The sequence below is a fragment of the Anopheles coustani genome, chromosome 3, assembly GCF_943734705.1.
Source record: "Anopheles coustani chromosome 3, idAnoCousDA_361_x.2, whole genome shotgun sequence".
NCBI lineage: Eukaryota > Metazoa > Arthropoda > Insecta > Diptera > Culicidae > Anopheles > Anopheles coustani.
In genome coordinates this window covers 431013-439321 of record NC_071288.1, presented here as the reverse complement: position 1 = coordinate 439321, position 8309 = coordinate 431013, and the positions used below count along the sequence as shown (strand labels likewise).

The following is an 8309-nucleotide window of genomic DNA, read 5'->3' as shown; positions in this document are numbered from 1 at the left end:
CAGAAGTAAAGCTGTAAGCTGAAAGTAGATTGGATAAAGTAAAGGATTGTATTATTCACAAACATATTTTCGTATGGTTCGAATAAAATGTATGATTCTAACGAATTATTTGTTGTGTGATTCGGGTTTGTTAATATTTCCGAGTATCTTTCATTGTAATTTAAAACTTAGCCAGTAAACTATAAATGTAGAGAGATACACATCAAACTTCAAGAATAATCATACGTTTAGAAGTGCAAATGAAAACGTCCATTCTTTCAAGCGTTTTATTGTACTAGCTCACATGACACACGGTAGTTCAATTAGATGCCCTCATGCGAAGTTTAATTAGTGAAGCACAAAGGAACGAATGTTGCATTAAAAATTCCCAGGAGGTACACCGCCATGGGCGTATGTAGACAGTCATGTGGGTAGTCGCAACATGTGAGAGAGTTTGTGTTAGCTCCCTACACTCGTCGACTGATAAGCTCCCAGCCCATGTGCGTTTCCTATGTTTGACTAAAGTCCCACCCGGTATTGTAACGATAGGCAACATAAGCCGAAATAGCTCAGTTGGGAGAGCGTTAGACTGAAGATCTAAAGGTCCCCGGTTCAATCCCGGGTTTCGGCAGTAGTAAAATAATATTTTAAACATATCACAAAATTATGGGATATTTTAAAGAATGCGAACAGTGTGTTCAAACTTATCACCACTATTCCATTAACCATATTTCTTATAGTTTCCACGTTGAGCATATGTTTTTTTTATTTTTATGGTGCTAGATGATTTTTAAATTGATGTATAACGAATCTGGTCATTCTAAATGCATAGAGAAATGCGCATGCAGCGTACGTGATAAAAATACCATTTAAATGGAATCAGCGTATCTGCTGCGCCATTGCGATCAGGACCAAAGCTAAAATCATCTGAAGTTTCACTCATCATTTTGAAAAATGTTTTAGTCCAAGAGCGAAGAACGGGGATGTGCAGAGGGTGCAAAGCGAAAGACAATCTTTCAACGTATCGAAAGTATCTTTGTTTTTACAGCATGACTCCAAGTATTCACAATTGAGTTGTTGCCAAGGGTAGCGTTTTTACTCGCTCTAACATTCTTTTTATTTCATTAAAATCAGCGATATCAGTTCCGCTTGAATGGGTTCGGGATTTTTCTATTACAAGAAAAGAGTTGGACGATGAGTTGTAAAAAATTCGCCATTTTTTATTTTACTACGGCGTTTGTGGCTAGTTCCAATAAATGGCCATGGGAGCCATGGCTTGATGGTAGGGAATTGGGGATGAACGAATTGCGACATGGCGTAGAGTTTGATAGCATATTTTGCTCTGATAGGTGCCAGCAACACCATCAAGGAAGTATGAGGGGGTATGTATCGGCGTATGGTGGTGTGCAGTGAACTCCTAGCACAGGAAATAGAAGCAGTGGATATAATAATGATGTTTTTCCAGCTCTTTATAACTATATTTCCAGCATGCACTTCCAGGCAGCGTCAAAACCCGAACGTGTAGAAATCGTTAGGCATTGAGAAGTTTAAGCTGCACTTTTCCTTCGTCGGGTCTCGCCTGACGATGCGAAGCGCACACTGTGGAAAGCGTTAATAGGAAAAACCAGATGAGCTTTTAGTACGCTATGCAGTTGGGTGAAAATATTTTCTCCATGATGGTGGCTTTCGACGTCCGGGTGTGTTTCCAAATCGATTACCGAGGGTTCATGATTTTTCTGGGATACGATTACGATTTGCCAGTGGGAGAACTTGGAATCTTTATTACAGAAAGGTGGAAACGATTTTCACAGTAACTGGCCGGCGAGCGCATAGTTAAGAGAAAACCGCCTGAAGCAGCAGATACTCCGTGTCATCAATTATCTTGCCTGCAAGGACCGAGAAACGACCCGGCTTTCCATCGACCAAACTGTTTGTGTCTTTTGCTGCCTGAAACTTAAGCGCTTTGTGGAACACGGATGCTTGTGGCCTGTCTTGAAACCGTCTTTTATTCGTTGGAAGCAACCGGCAAACGTGTGGTGACTGCATTTAAAAGTGCATCATCTTAGACACGTAAAATAACACTGTTTTTGGAGACGTTCCAATAGAGAGCCATAAATTATAGCTCTCCGTTTCGCATTAGGCAAGTAGTGCATTTTTTGTCGTTTTGTATGCAGTTCGAAAGAGGGGTGTGTGCGTTGTACCAATTTGGGGCTAAAAGGATTAGTATTATTTATTACAAGCATGCATCGATGTTTTGATCATAAGAGTGACGCAATAAATTCGAAAATATTTTTCAGTGTGCTACATTCATTAAAGGAAAAAATGCTTCGGTTTGTGCATTATGACTCTCAAACGTAGCTTAAAGTTTACCTCACGCTTGGCCAGGCATGCAAGCAACGGCTGTTTTCGTCGCAGTGCTGTCGTCGAACACATAATGGATGAACTTTCCGGAGGCAAGTGTTGCCAATATACGCTTGTTCAACATCAACATGCATAACCGATGCCACGCTTGGTGGAATCGCTCGTTACGCTGGATGATCGTTGGAGTGCCGGATGCGATAAAGGGGAGGGTATTTTTCTTCGAGCATATGGCCACAAGTCCTGACACTCGTTTTACATCGCCTAACGACGCAGAGGTATAATGGTCGAGTTCAAATCAATAATGTGCCATTTTGCGAATGCAACGCGGCCCCACTTCACTGTGCAACTGATATACTCTCCCGTTGGTTTCACTTGTGCACAATCACCAGAGCAATGCCGTTTTGCACCACGGACCGGTTCAGACTAGTGGCAGCGATGATGCGGCATAAGCAAAACGGCTACAAACTCATCGGTTTGGAGGATAAATGGATGGCACTTAAGAGGTTGCAGATCTTCAGCTTAAACTGGTAGCGGCTGCACACAGGAAATGCAAGAAGGTACAGAAAAAAACTCTATTTCAAATGCTTAAGGCCAGTGTCGTGCAACCTTCACTTTACACCTATCTGATGTTTATCACTTCTGGAAATGTCTTCGAGAAACCATGAAGTATGGAGTTAATAAAATTTACTCTTAATAGAAGCATGCGTTTTTTTGCATTGAGTTTCAACGATGATAAGAGTTGAAGACCACTGCATACGAGGTGATTTGTTGAACGATTGCAACCGAAGTTGGTGCCAAGGATGTTCTTCTGACTGCCATTATCCTTTGGTGTATTCCGCTAACAAGGAGGATTACCGGAAAAAGAATCACTTCTGTTAGCTTGAGATAGAAAAGTAGCGTAAACTGGAATCAGAGTTATCCGAGGTTACGTAAATTTATCATTGTGGGTCACATATAAATTATTTTTCATTGAACTTTTGAAGTATCCTGTTTTATATCAAAAACGGTTATAGTACATTCATTAGCTAAAAGGCTAACAACATTTTTAAACACGTCAGGGCTACTGTGGCTTACATAAAAAATGTTGTAAAAGAAATCAGGAATCACCAAGCAAAGACCATGTTTTGTGGGATGAAGATTGCGAGCTTTAGGAGTTAGTAGATGGAAGGATGCGCTGGGGGTCCATAAAGGTTAAAAGGTTTGCGCTGTAATTAAGAGTTTTCTGGCAATGTGTTTGCTGTTACTGGGCGGTCGTTCCATTGGCATTTGCTTTGTCGATCCGAAGCTCCTGCGATGGCCACCGGGTTTGTTTGTCTGGAGTTGGAAACGTTGCAGAAGTTTGTAGGATTTCTAGCAGAAGATGGTTGCCTCGGGGGTGATTTGGGGATGTAAGTGGGCAGAGTAATCAACCGTAAACATTGGGCCAACGCCCTTTATTAGTGCAGATTATACGATTAATTTTAATTCGATTATGGCCACACAACAGCAAAAGACTCATTCCCAGGCGATAAAATTTGCAGTACAATTCAGCAGAACTCGCTATCCGAAAAGGATTGAAAGAACTGACAAATTAATGGAACGTGTTTTAAAAAGATATCCATTTGATAAAGCACAAGTGTTTTAAATCCTGCTTGAAGGCGATAAAAAACTAGGGACAATATAAAATAGCATAGCATTACGTTTGATACCGCTTTTTAATTCACGAGGGATTTCTTAGTCATCTCGAGCAACCAATAGGGCAGAAAGTATACATCAAACGCATATTTTCGGGTGTGTTGGTGTACCTACGCTTTCGGTTTCATATTGCTTTGTAGCAGCAGAGTACGAAAAAGCACCCTAAAAAAGGGGTCTAGGAACGTACTTTTATGTTCCTTTCCTTTTTTCGATTTTGATGAGTAGCCTATTCACAGCTACTATAAGGAGCAGGTTTTGTGCGGGTCAGATAAGGGCTTGGCGCAAGGATCAAACGCAATGCGTCCTATTTTGATGGGGAGTGACGAAGGAAATTAATTCTAATTTCACGAGTACAGCGACCAGGGCTGACATGAGCACGGCAGCTTGTTGTTTTGCATCGGAGCTCGGTGAGTTTTCTCTGTAGTGAAATTAACACGACGGGCATGGGCGTGTTGTGGTTCTGTACCGGCATTCGAGGCCGTCCGTGTAGATTATTCTACCGGTAGGCCAACTTCGTGTTTGGCTGACGGATCCCGACGGCTTTTTGCATTTCTCTTGGGTCAGCCCGCGTTATCAGACGGCCGGAAAGTAATTCAATTCACTGGCTCTTCTTGAACGGAGGGTTGAGGTTGGCGTGTAAGGGAAGAGGATATTTCGGTGCTGATTATTGGAAAAGTAGCCTGAACGGACCGGTGCGCGGTCAGACTGGCAATGGAAAAGAAATGTCTGGAAGGATGAGGAATGGCCAACGGCTGACTAGACACGCCACACGGCTATGGAGTGAAAAATAATCAACCGTATCGTTCTAGGCATTCAACCGGAAAACTGGGCCTCCGTTTGCGGACACAAAGAAACCCTTGCGCTGCCACATGGAGACGGAAATAGATGGATCGTCGGACAACCGACAGCCGGATTGGCTACTTGGAACCGAGCGGTATGCAAATCGAGTCTCCAAAACTCGACAACTTGAGATCCTTTGGGATATGAAAAGAGATAGAGAGAGAAGAAGAGGGAGAGAGAAAGAGAGACAACGGAAGGAGTATGATAGTGAGAAAATTGTGGCGGGGGTAAATGGCTGGCGGCAGTGTATGAAAGAGCATGATGTACTTCCCAACGTGGAATTGAGGCGAGCCAGTATTCCGTTGGTGGTTTGTGCTTTCTCCATTTCCCTCACGAAGGTTCGTTGGTTCGAAGCTGGCCAAAGTGACGTGGTTGAACGAACAAGGAACGGTGGCAGCTGTAGGCGCTACCTCCTGACATTTCCGGGTACGCGCTTGGTCAACATGCGAACGGGCATATTCTTTCTGTCCATTTTGCAAAAGACACCGGTGCGGCGTGCATAACGCTCCGGTTGCTTTGGGACATGGTTGGGAGTGTCTCATGGTCGAATATCTCTAGGGAGCGCAAGAAGCAAATTCAGTTGGCAAGCCTTTTTAGTGTGCTTGCAAAGTGGACGGTCCCTTATGTTTTGGTGGACCAAAGCAATAGGACCGTGACCGTGCACATTGGCATAAACGTGGTATATACTTTCGCAGGTATCACCACGGAATCGTTAGTTCTATGTCATAAAAGTCTTAACTGCAGAGAACACACAACAAATGAACATTATTATTAAACAAATAAAATAGTTGAGAAATTTTTTTAGCAGTTTGTTCAACTGATGTTTTGTACATATACAATGTTTTTATAAATATAAGATAATAGTGATTTTGAATTTCTTGTAGCAAAGCGTGTCGATATCTTGTGTGAAATATGTTATTTAATTTCTCATCTTTGGCCAACCAACTGTCGTTATCGTTTGGTAAGGCAACGAACAGGGTTGATTCTATAAAAGATTAAACGTTCAAGAAAATAACCCTAGTAGGATGGATCGGCTTTGAGTAAACTGGTGCGCTTTAGGTATTGCAAAGTAAAGTAAAAACCACAGCACGTATCAGCACTTTCTCGTACATGCAAGGCACGACAAGCTTGGCCGGAATCCGTTGTGGTCGGTATTTTGCCAGTTGGTAAGTAATCTAGCAGTTCGGAAATGAGAACAGTTGATTTGTCGGCGTCGGAACGGTCTAGACACTCTAAAACGGGGCATATCTGTACGATTAGAAACAGGAAATCGGTCTGAGCTAGAGGTTGATCGAGGTGCAGAACGCAATGGGGCGAAAGATCGGTTTAGTTGGTTGAAAAAAACGGGTTGTAGGTTTTGAGATAACCACATTCGGGCCCAAAAACTCCATTTGAATTCGATTGGATGAAGCTATAATTGTTATTCACTTGGATTATTTGAGAGTATGTTCCTCTTCATAGGAAGGAAATACGTATGCTTCGACATACGGGACCATGATGGCGTAAAAATGATGAGGGAATTCCTTACCAATAACTGTCGTACCTTACTAATAAACTTACTAATAAAACACCTTGCTATCCGTTGAGAAAATGCAGCATCCATGGCCATCGACATCTTCAGCACCATTAGGTTGTCATGTCACTAGAAAGCATTTGAGCACGTAACCTGATGCAGCATAATCGTGTTTTCAACGCCATTAAACATGATAACAACCAGCATGTCAACAGAGTAAGCAGTGAAAATAGCATCACGAATGTTTTCAGCTGACAATCTAAGAATACGGTTGAAGTATATTTTTACTTTTTATTTGTTCTGCTTCCATGCTTTCCTGGATGGTTGATACAAAAAGACATTCAAAACAGACAAGAATGATATTGATTATTTTTGTTAACCAATTGTACGCCTTTCATTAAACGGGGTGGTTTTTGAAATATACTGATTTTAGTCTGCGAGAGCCTGTTAATGCTACAGCTGTTCTCTTTTGAGGTAGTTAAACAACGTTCAACGATTGTTTTACAAGTCAATTGAGTTAAACTGGGGATTTATATACACATATGATTTTTAGCATCATGGAACGCAACTATTTAGTTTCGTAAAGTCTGTTCTAATTAATGTCATGAAAAAATGATAAAACCATCCTGTTAATAGAACAAATCTCATTTGTGCAACTGTGCAAGAGCAAATTTATAAGTGCATCATGAAACTGTCCACGGGTAAATATTGTTTAACGTTCATGTTCGATCCTTTTTATATGCAATTTCAACAAAACTATATTGCTGAAACGTACACGTAAGTGGTGCAAGCAGTTGGAATCGATTATAGTAATTTATTTGAAAATTAATTAAAATTCAACACTCACGCGCCATTCGCGAGCTATTCGCATGCCAATTCGCGCCACTCTTCTTCTGCCGACACGTTTCAGGGGATGTGGAGATTTTCGACCAGTTCTCCTGCGCCTGTTCCGGTTGCAAATACCTCTGGGGATCGGGGTTTGCGGTATAACACTAGAATGGGTTGAGTTTGATTTCGTTACAGCGCAATTACGATGCGAGAAAAACTCCCTTTTTCCAACCCTTGTGCGATGGGAGGACTAACAAGATAAAATCCAAAGGGACCACCCGTTGAGCATTGGGACGGATTCCCGCACGACAAGGGGACCGACCGCATCCACTTGTGACGATGGAGCTCGTTGCACCGGATCCTTTGTTAAATCGTTTGGCAATGTAAATTACTGAGCGTTGAAAACAGTTTTTGCTCCCTTTACCGTAGTTATTTTTGCTCGTTTTTGCTACAGTGACCTCACCTTTATTGCGTAAAGCTTTTCAACACTTTATCGCCGCAAATTCGACACGTTTCTGGCATGCACACGCCATCTCGTCTGCCTGCCAATGATTCGACAGGATTTGGTGATGTTAGCAGCATTTTTGGAGCCAATCGATTATTCGAGTGCGAATCGAATTATGCAAATGTGAAAATGGACCCATCAGCGAGTTAAAAGTGATAATTCGCACACTGTAAGTAGGTTTTGTGATTGCAATATACTCACAGTTGGATACGAGTTAGATCTAAGTTAAATAATAACGCAGCGACACTTCATAGAAATTGCTAAACTTGTTACAAACCATGCGTTGTAGGTTTTTGTTCATGGTGGATCAGTAGAGAAAAGAATGTTAATCATATGTTTGCATGATTTTTATTTCCTTTGTATAATGCCACTCTACTACTTCTTGTTTATTTTCTTTCATGTAGTGTTTGACCAACGTTTTGAACCATATTCTTATCGCATCCAGTCACCACACTAATGGTCGTACTCATTATCGTTATCGTTCTAATTTCATTATCAAAGTAAACATGGTTTACATGGAGTTTGTTTCAGATTTCGTATTTGGATCGTGATATTGAAAATCAACCATCACTTTATGTGTTTCTTTATATTTTTCATACTAAACATGTG

The 8309-nt window shown here is 41.4% G+C and overlaps 1 non-coding gene across 1 annotated transcript; it reads left to right on the top strand.

The window, feature by feature from the left end:
• The first annotated feature begins 537 nt into the window (after positions 1-537).
• Trnaf-gaa (transfer RNA phenylalanine (anticodon GAA)) lies at positions 538-610 on the top strand. The gene has a single exon. It is a non-coding gene; the product is annotated as a tRNA-Phe (tRNA).
• The last annotated feature ends 7699 nt before the right edge of the window (positions 611-8309 follow it).